The 25,106-nt window shown below is 40.4% G+C and overlaps 1 long non-coding RNA gene across 1 annotated transcript; it reads left to right on the forward strand.

The window, feature by feature from the left end:
* Positions 1-12,392: 12,392 nt before the first annotated feature.
* LOC143136417 (uncharacterized) lies at positions 12,393-14,040 on the forward strand. Its single transcript, XR_012989311.1, has 4 exons — positions 12,393-12,745; positions 13,353-13,422; positions 13,513-13,667; positions 13,949-14,040. It is a non-coding gene; the product is annotated as an uncharacterized LOC143136417 (long non-coding RNA).
* The last annotated feature ends 11,066 nt before the right edge of the window (positions 14,041-25,106 follow it).

The raw sequence follows: 25,106 nt of genomic DNA on the forward strand, positions 1-25,106 counted from the left end.
TTATGATGATGTCACCACTGATGAGAATGCCCCTAAAATGACCAAGGGTGAGAGTATGTATCAATCAGCATTTTATCAGTTATCATGCCATACCATATTGAACGTTGTGAAGGCCCATTCAAATGAAGCATTATGCAGCATTATGAAGAGCCGTGTAATAATCACAGATTAAATACACACATGAAACATTTGTCCCAGTCTTTCTTAATGAGCATGACTGTTGGATGTTTATCTAATACTATAAATAAATAAGCAAAACAACATTAATTTCAGTATTAATCAGTACACACTTTTGTGTTGATTGGTCAGTGGTGTCAGTGACTGTTGTTGTTACTAGGGATGGATTATGATGATGTGGGGGCGGAGTCTGAGGAGTGACACATGAAGAGGTCAGCAGAGCAGAGGACTCATCAGCTGTGGTGGACTGGAGTTCTGAGCTTATTGTTGAGATGCCATATATATTTGATAGCTTATGACAAAGTATGTGCAAAGCTTATTTTTTCAATGGATATTTTGTAATTGTTGAAGTTGTAATGCCATTTATATTCCAACAAATGTATTCTTATGATTTGTATAGTAGTCAGGGGGAAAATTTGCAAAATTAGATTGGACCCCTTAAAAAATAAGGGTAACATTTTAAGGTAAGGGTACATGAATGATCATGAATTCATGCCAGAATTAATTAATGGTTTATATATAACTTCATTTCATAATATCTCATGAATCATCAGGAATTGACATGAGTTCATATTTTGTCATCCGTGACCTAATACATGAACAGCCATCACCTAAAGTATTACGTACGGTGGGCACATCATTATGAGTTATGATTTATTAAGCATGATCATGATTATTTACAGTATTTTTCTGCCAAAAATGTGGTCATCACTGCTACAATTCACCACTGTAGTTCAGGAGCCACAGACATGATGAGCAATTAACTTTAATTAATGTAATCATGAATGTCATGCTTAAGAAATCATAAATCATGATGATGTACCCATCGTACCTAATGCTTTAGTTGATGTGTTGTTCATGCATGAGGTCATGAATGAGAGACTATGAACTAATGTAAATTTCTGATGATTCATAAGATATAAAGGAATGAAGTAATGCATAAATCATGAATTAATTAATGCATGAATTCATGATAATTAATGTACCCTTACCGTAAAGTGTTACCAAAATAAGTTATTGATTTTTTTGCATTTTTGGTATCTTCAGGACATCTAGTGAACATTTCTGGATGATAACAAGAAATGTAGGCCGTGGCCATTTTTTTATTGGCTTATATCCAAAATGGTCGCATATCTCCACACCTAATGGGTCAACTTTGATGGTTTTGATATTGAATCATAGGTTTTGGTATTGCATACACGGGGTCACGTGTAGATTTCTGCAGAGGTGCACTCACTCATCATCAACATGCCAACATCTGTTTGATTTTGCGCTCCTTGCTCTTACAGGAAATGGTAGATGTCACTCATTGTTTTAATAGATGTTACACCCAAAAATACACTCATAACTAATTAAGAAACATAAGGCCAACGGTGATCAGTTTTTACCGTTGTCAAGACAGCATTTCAACACACTTTAAATGAACATGCACATCAGATCTGAATTCCACCAACTTAAGATTCTGATACCATCCTACCATCCAGGATGTGGCTAGGCTGGTATCCAGGATGTTGCTAGGGGACGGTATCCAGGATGTAGCTAAGATGGTATCAGAATCTAAAATTTGTGACATTTCACTTGAAAGGGTTGAAACGCAGCTGTAATGAAGGATTTTTGCTTTCACCATTTCATCCTGGAGTTCTGTGATGAGGCCCTAACCAGTAGGCTATGACTGTCCTCATGTGATTCACATGCACTAGGCATGCTTACCAACTTGAAGAGACATTTGGAATATGGAAGTCAATCAATTCATTGACATTCAAAAATCAAAAATCTCTAATCGCAATCCAGATTCTCAAAATCTCAGAAAAATAATTAGATATTTTCCCCAAATAGTGCAGCCAGTGTAGGCTAGTTCCAGATGCTAAAATTACCTTGACTAACACTACAACCAATTTCTCAATTTTAGTTAGATGGTGAATACCAAACCATTGAAGATAATTTTTTGTTGCATTTTGGGCCAGAAATTACCATCACCTTGACCATTGCAATATTAACCCCAACCACTTCATTCACTTCAGAAAATAAACTTGGCATCCTAGAAAACCTTTGATTTGATAGCAAAACCATCAAAAGTGACCCATAAGGTGCAGAGATAAGCTATTCTTATTTTATGTCAGACTCACTTTTGGCGGGCATTTTGGAAATATGGCAATAAAACATTTGACACAGTCTACATGTAATGTTATCATCCAGAAATGTTGACTAGATGTCCTAAGGATACCAAAAATGCAAAAACCTCAATAACTTATTTTTTAAGTGGTTCAAGGTCAAGGTCAAGGTAACTTTATCCTTAATTTTGTCCTCCACTAATGTTCAGCTGGATTTCCTCCTAACTATAGGGTTTTGTATTTCCTGATACTTTTGCTGACTTATCGGCAATGTACTTTTGTGTTTTTCTATGCAAATAGCATTTATATTTACGTTAAACGTTAGCTAAATAGTTTGTGTCACATTGAAGGCTTTAGTAAAAAGAAAACTCAAAAATTGAATGGTAAAAATTTAACCACTTCTTCAATATCTAAGACTTGTAAGCAGCAATATAACATGAGGAGTATAATAATCTGTGCATATTTTTCTGCTTTGCTGACATTTTCCTTAACAGCTTAAGCTATCTTCTATATTAATCATTTTGTAACAAATTCATACCATTGCACTGTTGTTGGACTGTGAATCATAGAACCAATTTACTCATGTGTTTGGCAGCTCAGACATCCACGTGTATATCAAGATACACAGCAGAAGTAACATTGTCTGATGAGCAAGATAATATTTAATGCTCACAGCCACCCATCATCATTCTAACATTTGATGGGATGACGGATGTGTTATTTGTGTGTATATAGACCAGCAGCAGAGTATTGAGATATATGTATCTCTCTATAGGGCTCAGCCTGAACACATTCCTTAGATGGTTGTATGATCCCCCTACAGGCCAAAATGTGCAATTGTTATCAATCACCTAGACATTTGAAATGCTTCTGGACCTGTGATGTAACGCTGAATAGATGATAAATAAACTGTTCCTCAATAATTCTGCACTTACTAATATTTTCTATATTTGATTATATCTGGGATTTTAAAAAGTGTACAAAAGGAAGGCTTGTCTAGAGTGAGCATCTTCAGATAGATCCTAAACCACTAACATTTTTCAAAGTCAAATTCACTTGCTGCACGTGTATCGGTACGGTTGTGCTTAGTGGCCCTTACACTCTTCCATACTCATGATGCAACATGCTGATTGGGTCTGGAGTGAGCATCTTCAAATACTGTAGATCCTACACCACTAACAATTTTTACAGTCAAAATCACTTCAGGGTGCTGTTCAGGTTGAATTTGATAGTAATAATTTCTGTTCATTTTAATTTTAATTTAATTAATTAATAATTTTAATGAAGTTAGATTTAAATAAATGTTAAAACTCTCCCATTTTCTTTGGTACTAGGAACAGGCATTTTTAGTTGTTAGTGCCTTATTCAACAGAATAAGATACACAATAATAAAAAGATAGGTTGATGGAGTGTCCTCCACTAATGTCCAACCCATGGTGAATGAGCGCCTGGTCCCATTTAGAGGCTGCTGTCCATTCAAACAAAACACAGTAATTCAATTACATCACATTTGTGTCAGTATATCACTGCCTCAGACAGTGCACCATGGTGACCCCGGGTACTCACTGGTGTCATGGGCCTGGTGATCTCTGCTGTCAGGAGCTCCACAGTGCCCCCATATTGTCACATGTAAAACTGTGGTCAGATAATGAACTGCAGCTAACTCTTCAAGGCACCCTGTGTTGCCTGTGTTTTGTTTGTTGGAGTTTTTCCAAAATCATTTTGATGGCACCTAACCTCATAATATGATGAGCGGCTCTTCTGCCATTGTCTGAGCAGCCCTCTATAGATGATTACCGACCTAGCAACTTTCTTTGTCCGGGTAGGAACACTACCCCCACTCCGAAATTGAAATGGAAAAGAGCAGCTATTATGCTACAATTCGGAGATCTCTTTCTACAGACTGATGTTGGTGCATTTCCTCTATATTATATCAGAGTTATGTTCATACTTTATTGGTGTAACAAGCTATAAAGAGCCAGAGAATATTTAATTCAATTACAGTAATAATGTCTGTAGGTTATCCAACACAGCAGGGTGAGAGCCCCTAGTGGTTTGAGATGGTACTGATGGGAGAGCAGTATCATAGCAGAGTGAAGTGCCGTAGATGGCATCCTTTGTGCTTCTGTTCTGATGGTAGGCGAATTGGAAGGGGTCCAGTGAGGGTGGTAAGCAGGTCTTGAGGTGGGCCAGGACCAGCCTCTCAAAGTGCTTCATGATGATGGGGTGAGTGCAACTGGATGGAAGTCATTAAGGCTTGTTGCAGTTGAATGTTTTGGCACCGGCACGATGGAGGTGGTTTTAAAGCATGCGGGGACAGCTGCATGGGCTAGTGACAGGTTAAATATGTCAGTCCAAACCTCAGTCAGCTGCACTGCACAGGCCCTGAGTACGCGTCCGGGGATACCATCAGGACCAGATAGATAGATAGATAGATACTTTATTGATCCTCAAGGGGAAATTCAAGGGTCTCAGTAGCATACAGACATAACACACAACATGCACTTACAACAGAAATGGTAAACATTCGTATAAGTATAAACATATAACTAAACTCCACTGTACAATAAAGACAGTAGAAGATAAGATAATAAACTAACAAAACTAAATACTAAATACACTATATAAGTTAAATTAAGAAAGTCCAATGTGCTTGAGGGTGATCAAAAGGGGTGCAAAAAAAAGTAGTCCAACATTAGTCCAACAATGCAACAGTAAGGTCTAGAGACCAGCATAAATAATATAGACAAATAGGAGAGTAAAGTGTAATGTAGACAAGGTAAAATAAAAAACTATTTCAGTGCAAGAACACTGTGAACTGTGTTGAGGTAACAGTGTAGCAGTAAAACAGTAGTGAAAACATTAGGCTGTGTACAATAGTAAAACAGTAGTAAAACAGTAGTAAGCAGTAGTGGGCAGTCAGTACTCAAAAAACATGGACATGGAGAGGGTGGAGAGGCAGACAGACTAAGCAGAGAAGTCTATCTCTCCTCCTCCCTTTAGTGAGGCATTGAACAGTTCAATGGCCCTAGGAACAAATGACTTCCTCAGCCTTTCAGTTGTGCATGGCAGTGAGCGAAGTCTCCAGCTGATCAAGCTCTTTTGGTTTTTGATAGTGCTGTAGAGCGGATGACATTCATTGTCCAAGATGTTGATCAGTTTGTTTAGGGTCCTTTTCAGCAGCCTTATGTGCATTAGTCCTGCTCAGTGCCGCACACACATCGGTGGTGGAGAGTGTGAGGGGCTGGTGATCTGCAGAGACCACAGCCTTGATGGCCACCTCCTTGTTGTCCCTATCAAAGTGGCCATAGAAGTGGTTCAGCTCATCAGGCAGGGAGGTGTTGGTGATAGGGGGGGTGGAGTTAGTAGTTTTGTAATCTGTGATGGCCTGGATGCCTTGCCACATGCGTTGGTGGTCAGAGTTGTTCTTGAAATGATCCTCAATCTTTAGCTTGTGGTTGTGCTTGGCCTTTTTGATGCCCCTTTTTGAGCATCACCAGATCTGAATGCGATGTCTCGTGCCTTCAGCAGGAGCAGGGACGTCACTAGGATTTAGAGACTGGGGGGGCTTAGCCCCTATCAGTTTATCCAATATGTGCGCGCAGCGCACGCCGAACATTTTTCATCACATCTTTAAAGTGCTTCTTTAATTCATAATTTCTTACAGTAAAGAGTATAGCAAAGCATCTATCAGTGTCGGTTTTCTGTCTCACCCTCTTTTCTTTACCTGCCTCCTAAGACCTCCTGAGTCTTCAGGATGTCCTCTTTAACTCATTGAGTGCCAAAAACGTAATATTAAATTTTTCCTTCCCATGCGTTGAGTGCCAAAAACTTAATATTACGTTTTTTAGCTTTTTTTAAAAAAAAATTACTAGAAGAAAAACTAGACACTCTAACACACCTTATATGTGATTTTGGGAACTCTGTGATGAATGGAAATGAAATATATACAAGGATACAAGGAAGTTTGTCACATGCATATAGTTACTGGAAGTAAGAAATGCAGTGAAATTATGTCTGGTGTCAGCCTATTTGTGCATTTATGGGGGGGGGGGGGGGGGTAAAAAGTGCAGTAGAAGAGGGGCTTAGTAGATTAAGTGGCAAGGGCTGCATAAGAAAGGTGGGGGAGGATTGGGATTAGGGGGGGCACCAACAAGGAGCACCCAAGAGCAACAGGGGCAAGGAAAAACTCCCTTACCAAGGAAGAAACCTTGGGCAGATCCATGGCTTGGATTGCCAGGGGTCTTGGTGTGTGTGTTGGGGGGATGACAGGGGAGATGGGATAGTGTGCTGTGTATGTGGGGAGAGGGCAGTGTGCAATATGTGTGTTGGAGAAGCTTCCTCATGAGACAATGTGCTGTGTATTGGGGGGGGGGGGGCGCAGTGTGCATATGATGGGGATGTGTGTTGGAGAAGCTTCCTGATGAAATAATGTGCTGTGTATGTAGGGGAGAGGGGGGGGGGGGGCAGTGTACTGCAAGTATGGTGAAGGGACTTACTATTGCAAGCAGAGTACTGTATGTATGATGTATGTGAGTGATGACAGTGAATATGTGTGTGTGGGCGGGAGGGGAGTGGAGCAGTGACTGTGTGTGTGTGTGTGGGTAGGTGGGGGCAGTGTGCTGTATGTAGAGGATGTGTGTTGGAGAAGATCCTGAAGACAATGTGCTGTGTATGTAGGGAGGGGGGGGGGGCAGTGTGCAGCAAGTATGTAGAGGAGGCTTACTGTAGCAAGCAGTGTGCTGTATGTATGTGAGGTGATGACAGTGATGATGTAAGTGTGTGTGTTTTTTTTGTGTGTTTTGGGGATGGACCTATGATGATCGAAAACTCATGAAAACGCACAATCTGGACATTTTATCATAACTCGGTTGCAGCTTTGGGTCGAATCAGTGACGCATGCACGTCAGGTCAAAACCAGGCCATTTTTGTGGGTCTATCACTAGGTGGCAGTCTCGCCAGGTCTCGCTGATCACTTCCCGGAAAGTTTACACGCAACACTTCATATTTCATGAAAAACGTTATATCTCCATTTCTAGAAAAAAAAACTGCGCTTTTGATGAAAACTAGCCACTGTTTAGCTTGGGATTTCTCAGGAACAGAGGCGTGTAGAAATACACGGTTTGCACCCACTGAGAGCTTAAAGTCTCACCTTTTAAACGAGCCATTGTATGTGTTCATAGCTATAACACAGAATATGCTGTGGCTGTACAAAAATCATCAACAATGGTCTAGATTGCTGGCACTCTAGGACAAAGCTTCCGAAAACAGCTTGGCATTCAATGAGTTAAAAATATATATCCTATATTTAAAGGCAACATCCATAATATTCATCCAAATTATGTCTATTTAATTTATAAGGCTGCCATCTAGTTAGAGGGGAATTCTTGTGTAAAATGGAATGCTTAGCATTAACTCTTTACAGGGCTAGTATAGAGGGAGAGCAACTTCACAGAAGAGAACGTCTGACGGCAAATTTGAGGAAAAGTTGGTAAACCATCCTTCTTACCTAATTTGAGGGTGCTGATTCTGAATATTTTGTTTACCAAGCTCAATTCTGAGTTCTAAGCCACAGAATCAGCATTTTAACATAAAATAGCGATTTTCATTGCTTATTTTTCCCTAAATTGGGTTGATTTCAAAAGTAATCACTAAAACCAAATAAAAGTGTTCTCTAAATACACTAAATACATGTTTGAGCATTAAAGAAATCATAGGCCTACTATAGTTTATTAATGGGAACATGTATTTAATGGGAACATGATTACAGTTAACTAAGTTCCTAGGGCACAAAAAAAATTTTCTTGGGTTCCGGTTTCCGACCGACCCTGTCAATTTATGTGCGACCCAAATTTATTTTATGAGCTTGGGGAAGATATTAAATAAATCCACAAATAAAAGGCGAACTATAATTACATTAATTACCCCTTGCGTTATGTATAGGGATGAGCGTATTCTCTCTTTTACAAAGTAGCCTATGCACAGCTAGCTGTTCACGAAGACGATTGTTTTCGTCACTTACCAAGGCACTCGCAATTTTGTCCAAACACCGCAACTTTTTCGCAAATTTGACCAATCATCGTAGTTTCACCGTGAAATTTCACCTACCACAACAGTCCCTCGCGCAAAATATTGAGCCAGATGGCACACTTACTTCTGCACCTTTTGCATATGACACCAAAGACTGCCCTAACGTGTTCGTTCCTCTACAGTTTTGACGACAATAAATAGAAGGCTAACGTTAATGATCTGCTTACTTGCATCTCTCAACCTGGTGTTGCTAACCTACCTAGGCTATGAAAGTAAGTTAATTAAGGCCTACTTGGTTTACTGATTTTTGAGTAGGCTATGCAACCCATTGGCAAACGTTTACCTGGATATGTCCTTTTAGCTTATGTCATGTTTGCTAGCTTGTGGGCTTAGTTTGAGTAATGCTACCAAAATCATAGAAATTAATAAAATTGCAAGACATTTACCTCTTCTATGATCCAATAATGATTTCATTCGAGTTGTTTTTTTTAACATTTATTTTAACTAATGACATAGAAGACATTCCCAATTGCGTCCACATATCGTAATGCACTATGCAAAAAGTGATTTACACTCGTAGCCGAACACAGTGAGATGCAAGCCTTCCAATCCACTCAGAAATGTACTTAGGCTACTCTCACGTCCAGGGGCAGGCAGTCAATTAGACGTACACCACCAATGTAATGACATTAAACAGAAGTGTAGTCAAATAGTTTAAATCAATATGAAATTACTAGATACTTACTTGACTATTAGTAATTATGCAGGCCACAGACTATTAATTATTAAAAAGATATGAACTTAATATGAATTACAAAATATATGAATGTATTGAAACATATGACATGATGCCATCTCTTTAGGTGACTGTCTTTTTTGGACAGTTCTACTATAATGCTTTGTGAATGACCTCAGTCAAAGCATTTTCACAAATAAAGTAGGCCTACTTTGATTTTCTGTAATCCTTACTGTTTACCTTTGATTATCCTTTTTAATAAGCATCAAGATTATCAGTGTGATTTTGGTCTTACTAACCTTAATTGCCCTAAATTTAAACTATTTTTGCAATTTTCACTTCCTCCCGCAATTTCTCCACAAGAAACAGCTAAAATCACCGCAACTTCCATCCAGGCATTTTAGGTCGCAACAGTCTCAAAAAACCTCGCGAAATCCTGGTGGGATTGATTTTCTACCTATCCCTTACTGCCACTGGAAAAAAAAAAAAAAAAAAAAAAAAAATTCCCTACCGACCCATGGCCTCAACTGACAACCAACAGGAACCAAACATTTTTTTTTTTTATGCCTAGGTTACGGGGACGCTGGCGAGACTGACGCCGCTCCGTCTGGCTTGTTTTTGTTTGAGTTTTTCAATTTTTCGCAATTTAATTTTATTTATTTTTTCTGACGTAGTTTGTCACACGCTTAAACTACGTTTCAGCTATCTAATGTTATAATTTTCTTGAATTTTACCCCATCGTGGGTTTTGTTTTTTGGAGGACTAACTAACACCTGACCTGGACTGACTGGGCAATCGTTGCGCTGTGTTCCACTGTCTGCTGTTGAGCTTGAGGCTGTTTTTGGGACTTTGGCTACACGGTGTCTCTCTCCCTCTCCATCCCATCCTGTCGGCGGATTTGACGCGGAGTTTGTTGACCAGCTGCTAGGTTAGTCGGTTGACTAGACCTTCCAGGGAGATTGAGGCTTTGTGCTGTTGTTGCCTTAGCTGCTGCGCCTCCACATACAAGACCTACAGTGTCTGTGTCTTGGACATTTGTACTAGCCTACATGGGATTTCTCTACACCGCCGAGCAGCTCCAACAACTTGCCTCCTCAAATGCCAGCACTTCTATCGATGAAGCTGTGCTCCACCTTTGCCAGGCTACGGGGATCCTTCGGAGGAAGCGCTACATGCACAGAGGGTCGCGTCGCTCCTTTACCATCTATCATCAAGCAACGGAGGATGCTATCCCGACTCTGCAGTCCCGGTGTGGCTCTCCTGTGTGGTACACTCCTGTAGTAGGCAACTCTGCTCCCCACAAGAAAGTCTTCCATCAACACCTCATCACCATACGGACTATGCCTGTTACCGCTACTACTGCTGCTGCTGCTGTTGCTACTGCTCCCGTCACTGCTGCCACTGATTCCACCTGTGCGGGCTCTGGTGGAGAGGCTAATCTCTGCCGGGTAAATCTCTCTAACTGCGGCCCCTTCCAAGAACGTCATGAACAGGACTCTTCTTTGGTTAAGTTTGCTGTCTTAAATGCTCGCTCTGTTTCCAACAAAGCATTTATTCTGAATGACCCATAGACTGTATATATAGAACAGTGTGTCGTCTGTTAAGAGTGATGCGAGCGCTAGTCCAGAGCCCCCTGGTGGCTGGTTGCAGTACAATGTGTAACTCCGCCCATCCCCATGTATTTCAATGGCCAAGTAGCCAACTTTCCGTGTCACTTTTCTCACCTAAAACTATTTTTGTATCTACAACTTTTTATTCGAAAAAATAGTTTTCAAGATGCTTCAATACACACAATTTTTCTTTTATATATATTAACAAATTATATTAACAAATTTAAAAAGGGCGTGTTTACACCTATGATTGACAGCTGGCTGGCTGCAGACACGACGCTTTGTCCATTATGTTTTAACGTCTAGGCTGCAGACACTACCACGTCATCGCTCACTTAGTTTAACGACACCTGATTTCGACACATAATCTAACCTAAATAAGTGTTGCTGTTATTATCATTAGGCTATATCTTATCACAGTCTGACTAAATACAAAATTGATAGTCATACATTGTGTAGTTGTTTGTAAGAGACATCGTTGTTAGTTGTGACAGATTCTTTGTGAAAAAAAATATGTGCTGTTCTTTCGTAGATGCTAAGTATATTAGCTCATAGCATGCTACATCATGCTAGCATTAGCCAGTTGATAGGTAAAGTAAAAGGGCTCTGCTATATTGAAGTGACGTTAGCCATAGTCACCATCATTTACAGTCCTACTTGTTTCAAATGGTTTAACGTAACCAGTGATTGCCGCCATCATCGTTGCAACTTAATTTGAATACACTTAAGTCACTGGAGAAGGCGATGTTAAGTTTCATTAACGTTAACTCTTGCTTAGTTTTGCAAATGGCAATAAACGCCACCTAGCCTGCTAGGTCGACAACCTCGGTATGCCCATTTATGAATCAGCCCGACTAATAACGTTACTTGTGTTTTAGTGAACACATTATTGGACCATAGCTTAACGTGAGGAGGGATTCAAAGTTACAAATGCTTAGTATGCTCAGAACAGCGGTATCTGAAAATGCGTTAAGGTATCGTTGTTACCTGCGATTGCACTGCTGGAGAAGCATTTTGCATTGGTATGATTTGATCAGGTCTTGCCAGTGATGTGTAATCCTCCCGTAGACGTACATCATTTCAAAATAATACGTCTAAATTGAAAACTGTGACAACTCATTGATAGGCTCTCTCAATATGTCTGTAATCGTTTGCCTCTACCACAGGCTTGCTAGTCAGAGAGGGTGCTCCATTACCAGAGAGGGTGCTCCATTATAAATCAAAAATGTAATATTGCAGCCTTCATGTCAGCTGTAAAAATATGAGAACATGGACCTACTACATCAGGATACTCTGTAAACATTTTACACATAATCAGGAAGCTACTTTGCTGTTCAGTGTGTGATGTGTTTAAAGTGGTACTATGTTTAAAGAAACATTTTTATTCTTTGTTTCAAGTGCATAAGAAAATACCACATTATGATGATGGTTATGGTTACCCTTAACAAATACAAAACAATATAATACTTAAAACAGGGATCAATCAATAGCCTAATGAAATAAACAATGAAAATGAGGGGGGAAAGCAATAATAAATAATAATGCCCATTCAATCAATAATATAATAACAATAACATGGTAAGACTACATTAAGGAGAATATCAATAATAAACACTGTCAAATTAATCAACAGCCTATAATGAAAATAAAACAGTACTACTGCATACAAACCATAATGTATAAGAAGTGCTTAAAGTGCCCATATTTTGACTATTTTTCAACAAGTTCAAATAGGTCTTTGAGTTCCATAAAACATGTTTCAGAAGTTGTTTGGTGGAAATAGCGTGTAGGAAACGATTGTTACCTACCTCTATTACCCTCTGTTTCAGCCCCTTCCAGAGTGTGCTGTTTTCTGCTGCTCATTACATATTCATGATCTGCAGCTAATTTGGCCACGCCCAAAGCTTCTAGAATCTTTGCCCACGCCCCACTGACTCTTACCACTACTACTACGTTAACTTTCACATGGACATGGCGGCAGTAGTTCAACCATACATGTTCGAACCAGAATCTGATCCTGAAGGAGGGGAGTCTCCTGCACTACCCTAGACTCAGAGAATTCAGCAAGACGCTTCTAAATGGTTAGTGAAACTTTCTATTTTTTTGAAACTTAGATAGTCAGTGTTTAGCCCGTGAAAGCTAAGTTAGGCTAGTCTAGCTATCGATAGCTAACGTTAGTGCCAGGTCAGGCACTATTATGAATTATTATTCATTATTTATTAAACTTAATGAATTTGTATTCACACAGTAGTAAACTATATTGTGCTTCTTGTTCACTAAACGTGAAGTTATGTCTTGTAAACACCCCGCTGCTTCAAGCTTCGCTCGGTTGGCAGATCCTGTAACCTGCTCTAACTTATAATATTTAATAACGTTAACGTTACAGTTTTTTCACTGTACTGAGTGTTCCTAAAGTACAGTAGTATTTTTCTGTCATACTTATGAGACTTGCATGTATGCGCTTGATATATTGGTGTATACTGATGTGTTCGCATTGTAAACTTGAGAAAGTCTAGCCTAGCACTACTTACCATTCACCTACTTACGTCAGGCTGAGAAAAAGTACTAGCTAGCTGGAGCACGCTCGTTCAAATGTAATCGTGGGTGCTATTATTGGGTAAAAAATACCAGGTTTATTATTTCTTTAGCTTTATTCATGCATGACTCCTTTTGTATTTGTTTGTTTAGGTGCACATGTGGAAATTGTGCAACAATGCTGTCAGAGCCTGAGAATTTATGCTGCCAGGAGGTACCACAGGTAACATGATCTTTCCTATACTTATGTCAGCAATGTATGATTGCAGACAAGATGCCACTGCAGATACTTACCTTATGTTATGCATAACAGGTTACAAGACGGCTGCAGCAGCTGGATGAAAGGCCTCCATGTATGATAGGCAAACAGGTTCTAAACCTGGACGGTCTAAATGTGTTCTCACTGCAGAATGCATGCAACATTTACAGGGCTGACTACGGTCCTTTACAGTTATGGGGAATAGAGCAGTGAGTTATCTGTAATAACCTACTTACATTCACTGTTCATACAACATAATAAAGCAAATATAGTCTGCCAAAGCCTCTTTCAGATTTTTTTCTTGAACATAGCCAAGTATTTCCTTAGCAAACTGTATATTACACAAATTCACATGAAGCATTTTACACATGCAATAAACATTTATTTACCACTGTCATTGTACATAAAAATACAGTATTGAATGATTCACTGATTCCAAATTAGACATACATTATAAAACCTTTTGACTAGCAATGTTCATTTTTCTCAGTCGTTACAGGTATTAAGCCTACAGAAGTTTTGTGAGCTGGTGCTGGGGCTTCCTTGGTAGAAAGATACGGGTAGTGATCGCCTCATGTGTCGTGACGGGAGTTTCCTGACGCCCATGGAAGATATGTAGGCTTCAAACTCCCGCCCCTTGATTGAATCTTGAGACATAGCTGGCGATGACCTCCTCCTTGTCTGGATGCTCATATTGTGAAGACAGGTCCGGCGGGATGTTTATCTTCAGAATCTTGTCTCCATACGATGATGGGTCAACAAAGACTTTCTCCATGATCATGTCCATCAAATCAACATACCCTGTGCAATACACATACACACAAAAAAGTGAATCACTAGTATAATTTACTACATTATTCAACAACTGTTCATTTTGCACATGAGATTTTGTAGTTTCTCAGGTATTTAAATACGTTTGTTTGGTTTTATTTATTGTGTTGAAAGCACTGTTGCAGTAATTTGTCATGTACAATGTAAATGTTTGTTTTTGTGTAAAAAAAAAAAAAACTTACGGAATGTAGCATCTGTCTTCACTGGTCTGGCTCTGCACTCTCCCTTCCTGGATTTTGGAAAGCGCAGTTTGTAAAGAGGATCCCCTGAAGATGTGGTGGCTTGTCCTCGATTAGCATTCTCATTATAATGCAGTGCAGCCAGTCTTGGACAGTAAAAAGAAAATCAGACATGAAGACAATTTCAAGGAATGGGCAAATATTATCAAAGAATAAACAGTTTCATTTACCTGCACAGCATTCCCAGATATGGATAGACCATGTTTTTGGGTGCGAACCGCAGAATGACACTATGGAACGCCTCCAAAGAGGACGTCTGATAGTGGGGACCGAGTTTGGCAATATCCTTCAGGACAGTCTTCTTGGTCAGCTCCTTTTTCTAGATTGTAGAATGCAGGAGTTCCTGCAAGACAAAAAAAATATATATAGTACATATCATATTTTTGGTAATGACCAAGAAGACAGTTGTGTGCCAACACTCTTTCTTTCAGGGGGCTCAGTCTGGCAACCAATATATTTTGTAGCTGGTCTTTCTTCTGTATGTAATGTTTATGAGAAGTTTACTGCTGAACCTGGTGGGTGGAGACACTGTACGTATGCTCTGAGGGGGTGGGAATATTCAAATATTTCGGTTTGTGACGTAGAAAACCCGTGGCGATTTTGAACAGCTCACCCAGAGGCTGAAGGTGGGATCAATTCTGAAACCTGTATCTCACTCAAAACAGCATGGATGGTTTTTCTTACAAGTTTGTATGCATGTGGAAGCACCAGAGACACACAATAACACCCCAAATCCCAGAAAAAGTGATTTTTGCATAATATGGGCACTTTAAAAGACCAAAAACTATCACAAGAACGAAGAGCACTGGGCAACTCATTCCACCAACATGGAACCACTGAGGAAAAGAGTCTTGAATTTGACCTAGCGTTTAAGACTGGTCGACACAACAGACGCTCATCAGAAGACCGCAGTGGGCGGTTGGGGATGTATATCTTGATCATTGAATTAAAATAACAAGGAGCAGATCCAGTCAGTGTCCTATAGGCCAAAGTGAGAGATTTACATTTAATTCTGGCTACTGTAGGGAGCCAATGGAGAGTAACTAGGAGAGGAGTTACGATGTGTCCTCTTTGGCTGATTGAAGACCAGTCATGTTGCAACATTCTGAATGATATATCACACAAAAGAAAAAAAAAGAAAAAAACATTCAATATTGATTTAGTATCAACCAATAATTATTCTGATATTAATATTCTTGTAACGTCTACATCTTTGTGTAGGCTACAGTTAAATACTAAGCAATGGCCTCTGACTTAAATACCAAGGCAGTTAAATGACCGTGGTATGGTATAGTCTACGTGATACACAGGACTACACAGTAAACCCATTTAAAAAGCATCATCATCTCAGTATACCCATTTAAAATAGGCAAGGATACGTATTCAATAACATTTGGGGTTGCTCACAGTATACCCACCACTGCAACTAACTAACTAGACTACACCACTGGTTAATTGGCGCATTGCAATTTACAATTTGTGTGAGTTCAGGGGCATACAGAAAGTTGAAGTTTGGGTGACATCAATAAAGAAAATAGAAACAAAGGGATGTGTACAGCCTCAAGTATGAATGATGTCACATTAACAGAAGGTTCAGAGCAGCGGCAGACCTTTCTTGGTGCCACGCAAGTTATTGAAAGTCATGTGTTTTCAGAACGTAGTGGTGCTGTGCCATGTCCCATGTATAAGGGGCTTCAGGTTGATCCAGTGACGGTGGGTGATGTCAGGGAGATGGATGTCAGGGGACTTGGAGAAAGGGGGAGGACATGCCACCTCAGACCACCCCAGCCAAACCACTTCACGTAGGCCAGTGGTGGGCAAACTTTTTGGCTCAAGGGCCACATTGGATTTTGAAAATCGGGCGGCGGGCCGCACAACAACCCCCCCCCCCCCCCCCCCCCCCACACACACACACACATAAAAAAATACATTTTTTATAGCCTATAATTTAGTATGAAAAGTATTTATTTTAAAATATTAATTGCTTAAACATACTGCTAATTTTATGCTGTTTAAACAAATGTATAAATTGTGCACTGTCGCTTTAAGACAGTCGCTTTAATTCACGTTTATTTCTCAATGATCTTCTGCCTGCTCTGCTAGTGCTGTACCTACTGCTGGGCCATCACAGTTTTTACAGTTTTTCTCAGTCGCTTTGGTGCTTTTTTCAGATCAGAATGAAAATTCTCATAACTATTAGTTCAACCTCCACAACATTTAGTCATTTATGCACATCATAGTAGCAATTTCTCCTTCCTCTGAACAAATTACAAATACTTTTGGACATGTATCAGTTGCTTTCATACAATTATCTGCTGTTTTTTAACATTATCATTTGCTTATGTCATGTCAGTCACTATACTTATGAATGCTGAATAGTCGTTCCCAATAAAACTAATAGTCTTCATTTCATTGCTTGAGTCATTACATACAAAATTGTTGAACTAGTTATCAAATTCTGTCACAATGCTGTAGAATTGCAAAGGGCATACAGTAAAAATGTACGTATTCAGTGTGTTGTACTCACTTACTCACCTAACTACAGAAATGTGTAACTTTACTGTAGATTTCAAATGCCTGTACAAGTACTGTATAGTGCTGTCTTGAGCATGTTCAGGTAGTGTCACCGAGTTCTGACCTTTTTTTGCATTGGAAAACACTGAGAGAACTGTCATAAGGAAAACATGACAAAGCCATTTGACTATCTTGTTCATAAACGATGGTGTCAAAGACTTCTCATTTTGATGACACTGACAGTTTCATTGACATGAATACCTGCTTTTGAGGAATGGACTATCCATTTTGAGCAAGTGACGTGCTTTTGCAGGTCATCCACTAGGTTTTGCAGTTTGCACTAATTGTTTTGAGAATTGCACTAACTGCTGTGCAAATGTTAATAGTGATGTGAGAAAAGCACCAAAGCAACTGAGAAAAACTGTAAATGGTCAGTAGTGGGAACTACTGTTGCCTTCATGATTTCCTTTTAAAAGTTTCTTATAAGAAGGAGATATCAATTATCAACATTTACAAGCCAGCTGGAACCTGCTGCTCTCTCTCCCTCTCGTGAGTGCAGACGCGTTCCCAATTAAATGGATCGCATAATGTTCACGTTAGATCTGCTGCAAAGGAGATAACTAAGAGTTAACTTAGTTTAACATGATCTCTATTTAACATGATGTTTTGACATTGACATTGTAAACGTTCTCTAAGGAGAGTGAAAAGCAGTTTGCAGTAAAGCTAACCAACGTCGTCTCTATCGCAGGAAAAAAATAGCGAGCAGCCTGATAACCAAATGAAATGCGCGGGCCGGATGAAAGTGCTTGGCGGGCCGGATCCGGCCCGCGGGCCGCAGTTTGCCCACCCCTGACGTAGGCATTCCCTTGCTTGCAGAGTAATGTAGACCATGGAGACCACCTTGCCGCCACCTCCAGTACATTCAGCCATCTTACCTGCAAAAAGGAAAGTTACAATAAAGTTAGTCAGACAATTTTACAACATTACAAAACATCTAATCAGGCACTCAACACCACTAGTAATACCAATTAATTAAATATATGTGTGCAATAAACTTCACAGCCTACCTAATGTTAACTACACATTTAAATATGCGGTGGGAATGTTATTAACTTGCGTCAGCTTGAAAAATAACGTTATCAGTATGACTGATCATGGATGTTAGATGACAAACTAAGGTCTTTCTCAAATGTTCACCGATATCCCTGGGAAGTGACTGGTTCTTGGCGTAGTGTTTAATGCAGGCGTTTCATTTATCGATCATTCACTTATGCGGTCTACAACTACCGACCTACCGATCTATTTTTTACACTCTATGCTACCGACCTACCATCACAGAAGTAGCTCTAACAGAGGTGTGTCGTTAACGTTAGAAAAAATGCAACGCTGGCAAACTGGCTAGTAGTTACATTAACATGACGGGTTGATGAGGTCCATGCTTCACATTACGTTAACGTTAACTTGCGTTGCTTTATCACATCATACCGTTGCTTTATCACATCATATACTGTACTGACTGTCTAGTGTTATTAATCCCCATGTACAGTCAATGGTTACTCCATGTTGAGATGGCATACATTAAGATTGAGATATTTGAAAATAGCAACAACTAATAAAACCAAGTATATCATGCATCGACTGTTACGGGAGCTGTGTGCTAATCTTCACTTCAACGACTAACTTAGCCTCCCGTTGACGGTAACGTTAATGTAGCTGCTAACGTTAGCATGTAATTCGCTGTCCGTATTTCTGTTGTTAGCTCATTAGTATTCACCATACTAAATTGTCACAGTCTATAATCAACATAATAAGCTCTCTTAGATGTATTTAAGAACAACAATAGACAAAAAAAAACTTTTCAGTTGATACAAAACACTTACCAGACAAGAACAAGCCGATTGTTGTTTGTACTGTTTAGCTAACTCACAGCCGCAAAATTCATCCAGCCAGCTAGCCTTCGGTGCCGAGTCGACCTGCGTTGTGGAAAGGAGAAGGGGGCGGGTTTCACTTGACAAGGGGCGTGTTTAACTCGCTGAGTGGCAACTGAGTGGGCGTGCCTGACCGCGACTCCTCTTCACTGCGCATGCTTCCACTTCTGCTGCGCAGTCGCACTTCAAATTGGTTGCAAATTTTCCAAGATGGCGTCGCCTCGGCGGCTTCAATTCCATAGAACACTGCTGAATGCAACCACACTGTCCAGTTCTATATATACAGTCTATGGAATGACCGTTTTACGTCCCACCATCTAGAGTCTAGACTTTCTGTTTATCAGAGTCTTGGCTCTCTGGTGATGACATCATTGCACTTGGTGACCTTTGCCCTGCTCACTGTAGTTTTTTAAACTCACCTAGGGTCTCTGGTCGTGGTGGTGGTCTAATTACAGTGTTTAAGAACAGTTTTAAATGTAGAATTGTACCAACTGATCTGTTTTCTACTTTTGAACTACAGCTGTTTAAGATCAATGCATCTGTACTTTGTGCCTTAGTCTACCGTCCACCAAAAATTAATTGTAATTTCATTCAAGAATTTGCTGAACTTCTATCTTTTATGGCCTCTCGTGCTGATAAGTTATTAATCTTGGGGGACTTTAACATCCACATATGCTGCCCATCTAAACCTTTGGTCAATGAGTTTTTAGGCCTTGTGGACTCTTTTAACCTTGTGCAGTCAGTTATGGCCCCAACACATCAGAAGGGTCACACACTAGACCTAGTGTTGTCCTCTGGTTTCTCAGTTTCCAATGTTAAAATAGTTGATACTGGTGTGTCTGACCCTTTTATGATTTTATTTGAATCTTCACTGTTTTGTTCCCCCCCTCCACCCCCCTCATCCTACTCCCTTGTCAGAGCTATTAATTCCACCACAGCCTCACAGTTCACTAATACTTTTATGCTCTCTCTTTCACCTGCTGTCTTAGATTCTCTTTCCACCTGCACCGACACTGAGGATCTACTTACTTTTTTTTTTAATACATCTTGCCTTGCCACTCTTGATTCTGTAGCTCCTTTAAAACAAAAGCGGTGTAAATCCAATAGGTCAACTACTCCTTGGCTAAATTCCACTACCTGTTCGCTCAGAAAGGCTTGTAGGAAAGCAAAATGGAAAAAAGATAAACTACAGGTCTCCTATGATATATTTAGAGATTCTCTTAAGGCTTATCAAATCACTGTCAAAGCAGCAAAGGCAGCTTTCTATGCTGAACTTATTCACAAAAATTGCTCACAGACCAAAAGTGTTGTTTAACACAATTAATTCTGTCATAAATCCTCCTACTACAATGTCCTCTCTTCCTGCTATAACAGAAACCTGTGAGATGTTTCTCAATTTCTTTATTGACAAAATTGACAACATAAAGTCTCATATCACACCCTTAATTTCTGATCCTGCTTTGTATCAGTCTGTAGTTTGCCGCCTCCAACAATTCCAACCAGTCTCTTCCTCACAGTTGTCAGACGTGGTCTCTCATATGAAGCCCTCTTCTTGCCACTCTGATATTCTTCCATCTCACCTTTTCAAAGAAGCTTGCCCTATTTGCCCTTTTATCTTGAGCATCATTAATAGCTCCCTGGCTAATGGAGTAGTACCCTCTGGCTTTAAACACGCTATTGTGCAACCTCTCCTGAAAAAACCTTCCCTTGATCCCATTGATTTGAAAAATTATAGGCCCATTTCTAAACTGCCCTTTCTCTCTAAGATCTTAGAAAAAGTTGTTCTGTCACAAGTCTCTTCCTATTTAAACACCTCTAATATCCTTGACAAGTTTCAATCTGGTTTTAGACCACTTCATAGTACAGAGTCTGCCTTACTTACATGTAAGGTCCATAATGATCTATTGCTCTCTGTTGACTCTGGCTCTTGTGCCCTATTGGTCCTGTTAGATCTTAGCTTTTGACACCATTGACCACAAGATCCTTTTAAAACGCCTGGATGTTGAAGTTGGTGTGCAAGGCACTGTATTAAATTGGTTCAGATCTTACTTAACTGATAGATCTTTTTCAGTGCATTTAGGCAATGCTTCATCGTCATCTGCTCCCATTAACTGTGGTGTCCCCCAGGGTTCTATTTTAGGGCCTCTATTATTTTCTTTATACATGCTTCCCCTGGGCTCTATTTTCAATCAATTCAATATTCGTTACCACTGCTACGCTGATGATACCCAATTGTATATACCGTGGCCCCTGAAAATTCCTGCTCATTGACAAACCTTTTTCTTTGTCTTAATGACATTAAGAATTGGATGGCTAACAACTTTTTACAGCTATAAATGACAGCAAAACAGAAGTAATAATTTTTGGACCACCAAATTCTGTCAACAATGTAAGCAAGTCTCTTGGCCCTCTGTCTGTTAACCATCACAGTGTGGTCAAGAACCTAGGTGTTTTCCTAGACTCTTCTCTGACTTTTAATAAGCAGGTCAAGGGAAGTTTTTACCAACTTAGGACAATAGCAAAGCTCAAGTCTTCTCTCTCCTACAGTGATTTAGAAATCCTTATACATGCCTTTATTTCCTCTAGGCTTGATTATTGCAACTCACTGTATGTAGGTGTAACTAAATCTACTCTAAACAGACTCCAGCTGGTCCAAAATGCTGCAGCCAGATTACTGACTGAATCTAAGAAACGTGACCACATTTCACCTGTGTTGGCTAAACTGCATTGGCTTCCTGTGGAACAAAGAATTAATTTAAAAATTCTTCTGTTTGTTTTCAAAGCTTTACATGGTTTAGCACCTCAGTATTTATGTGATCTTTTAATTCCTTACTGTCCTCCTAGACCTCTTCGATCATCTTCCCAGTGTCTTCTTTGTGTTCCTTCTGCCTCTCTTAAATCCAAAGGTGACAGAGCTTTCTCTGTCTATGCTCCCCAGCTTTGGAATAGCCTTCCTGATGTTGTGAAATCCTGCCCCACTATTAGTAGTTTTAAATCCAACCTAAATATCTACCTCTTCTCCCTAGCTTTTAACACTCCCTGACTCCCTCACCTCTCCCTTTTTTTTATATATATGTTTATATGTATGTATATGTATTATTTTTATTATTATTATTTTTATTATTATTATTATTTTATGTAAAGCACTTTGGTGCAATGCTACTGCTTTGAAATGTGCTATATAAATACATTTGACTTGACTTGACTTAACATGTAATAAACTCGGAAATTCTAATCAAAACACAACCATATTTTTATTGCTAACATAGTGAGTCACTCATGTGGTGTTTAATGCATTTCATCACAATAACAAGTTGCACAGATAACCTTCAACTCAGAAAATATCCCACAGTACATATGAACTTAGATAGCGGGAATAAGCCTAATGCAGAACTGCATCTACCGTCAGAAACAACCGACAAGTAAAAAACATTTTACTTCTAGTAACACTGGATTTGATATGTGTGCTTGCCTCCATAGTAGAGCTTGATAATGAGCTCTTCTAATATGCCACTGAGCAGCATCACTTGTTGGTGGTAGAGCCTCCGATCCTCAACATCTAGAAAACAGAGTGGCTCTGGCATAGTGTTGTCACAATACCAAAATTATGACTTCGATACAATACCTGCCATAAATATGTTGATACTCGATACTGAAACAATATCAAAATCCTAAAATATCTGCAAAAGTATTGAGTCATTTGTGTTGAATTTGGTACACTTTTGGTCAATTCTGGGTTTTAAACTTCTAAACTTCCTACATTATTATTTTTGTAGTCAGTAAAATAGTAGTTTCTGTGTGATTAAGTCCTTTATTGTTTGTTATAGCTCAATTATATTGTGTGGTGTTTTGGCAATAAATTACCTTTAAATAGCCAAAGTAGGCTAGATCAAGGTCAGTGTTCAAATTACTGCATGCAAATCACTTAATGCTATGCAGAAGAGCCTAATCTTTAGGCCATCTGATGTAGGCTACCCTAGGCCTTCCCGTGTTTATGGGATTTCTTTGACAGTTGCAAAGGGAAAAAAGTAAAGATAGTCTTCTTTGCCCCCAGTGTAATTTAATAAGTATGTTTCAACCACTCAGGTCATCATCAGATAGGGCTACACCATTATCTGTTGCAATATCTATGTGCATTCCTACATTAGGTCTATTTCTTTGATAGTTAACATCATTTGCTCCCACATAACAAATACCAAATAACAATATAAAAGTTTCTTACAAACTTTCCTGCATACTTCTTAAATGTGCTCCAGTCAGATGGGTGTCCTAAAGACATAACTAGATCTTGAGCATCTATTACCAATGTTGAATGAGCAGTTTTTGCAGTGATCACTACTGGACATTCCACATTGCTAGACAGCACTTCAGTGAGTATAGACTTATTTCCACTTCACAAATAACTATCGCTATCTGCAATAGCTACAGTACAGGGACATTAATCAGTTCATAGCTAAGGATTTGTCCTAGGTCCACTTCCCTTTCAGCATCATATGCAGTAATGATGCACTGGAGAATGTTTCTTTTTGTTGCACTTTATGCTATGGATATGGATATAAAGGATATCTCGTCTAAATTGTTTTGGTGTTTCCAGCTAAAACAGCTATTCCCCAACAGATTAACATTCAGCTTGACTCAACTTCACTGACCCCAACTAGATCGGCATGTAACTTGGGCATTGTAATTGATGACTGACTTAACTTCTCTGAGCATGTAGCTTCTATTGCAAAATCATGTCAGTTTATGCTTTACAACATTAGGAAGATCAGACCTTATCAGACCAACCTGGTCTCATTGCACGGAAGTTCTCTTTCAAGCATTCATTCGCTATCTCACTATGGGACACGCCCCCAGAAGCCATTATTTCATTACGCCAGCCACCATTGGCTGGACGACTGACGTATGCGACGTGGAGGAGGTACTTCCTCCTCCCTTATATTCTACGGCGCAACGTCATTGCTTCAGTCTAAAACCTCTTCTCGCCCCCAGAGGCTTGCTCTCTCGTATACAGGTGCTGTGGCTTGGTGGCTTAACTGTTCATTGAGCGAGGTAACGACTCGGTCCCCGAACGCTACCTTAATGCCGCTTCATCTTCGAAGAGCACTGGTTTGCACTTGGCTAGCCTGTCGCCAAACAGTAGCCTCTCCCTTGCTAGCCTGTCGCCAAACAGTAGCACGCTAGCCTGTCTCCAAACAGTAGCCCGCTAGCCTGTCTCCAAACAGTAGCCTCCAAACCCCAAAGCTAGTCTGTCTCCATACAGTAGCTCCAAAGCTAGTCTGTCACCAAACAGTAGCAACCGCTAGCCTGTCCTCAAACAGTAGCGAAACAACATGTCGACGCCAGTGCCCCCCCTCCCCGCGAGGAAGTGCGAAGCCCCGGCTAGGATGTGTTTGTGTGGGAACAAGATTTTGGCTGCTGACACCCACCAGGTGTGTGCCGCGTGTCTGGGGCTGCAACACGCCCAGACCGCGTTAACATCCCCGGAAGTGTGTGAACACTGCGTCCTACTTTCCCTCCGGTCTCGCCGACGTAGGCTAGCACGCCTAGCTAGTCTCACCGACGACGACCCCATGCTAGGAGCGGATGACCCCCCTCCCCTTGAGTCAGCAACCCTTTCCCAGGAGCCGGCCGGCGCTGGAGAACTGGGCGCTAGCTGGGGCGACCAGCTCGACGCTCTATCGCCTATATCCGACACCGAAGACAGCCCAATGGGGATGCTGAACTCATCTCAGAGGATGACTCCGTCGACCTACTATCCCTGGGGGATGAGGATGGCGACGACTTATTCCTCCCAGCCACTCAGGCTGCTCGCCCGAGCGGCGTGAGAAGTGATAGCACCGCCACTGAGGCTGATGAAGCCGCAAGCGTGGGCCTTCACGACGTCTGCAAGAGAGCAGCTGCAAAGCTTGGCGTTCCCTGGCCTGAGGCCCAGAAGGAGACCGTGTCCTCTCGCTACGAGGGAAAGAGGCTCCCGAAGGCTAAAAGCTCCACCAGACAACTACTGCCCGTCTTCCCGGAGTGCCTCGAGGAAGCCACATGCTCATGGAGCAGCCCATTCTCAGCGAAAAACCCGGCTCAAGGGCTCGCGGCGCTGGAATGGCCAGACATGGAAAGCAGTGGATTCTCCCATCTGCCC

This window comes from Alosa pseudoharengus, unplaced genomic scaffold (assembly GCF_046254945.1).
Source record: "Alosa pseudoharengus isolate Yale_2024_CS ecotype anadromous, Long Island Sound unplaced genomic scaffold, YU_APseudo_1.1 YU_APseudo_1.1_scf_20, whole genome shotgun sequence".
NCBI lineage: Eukaryota > Metazoa > Chordata > Actinopteri > Clupeiformes > Clupeidae > Alosa > Alosa pseudoharengus.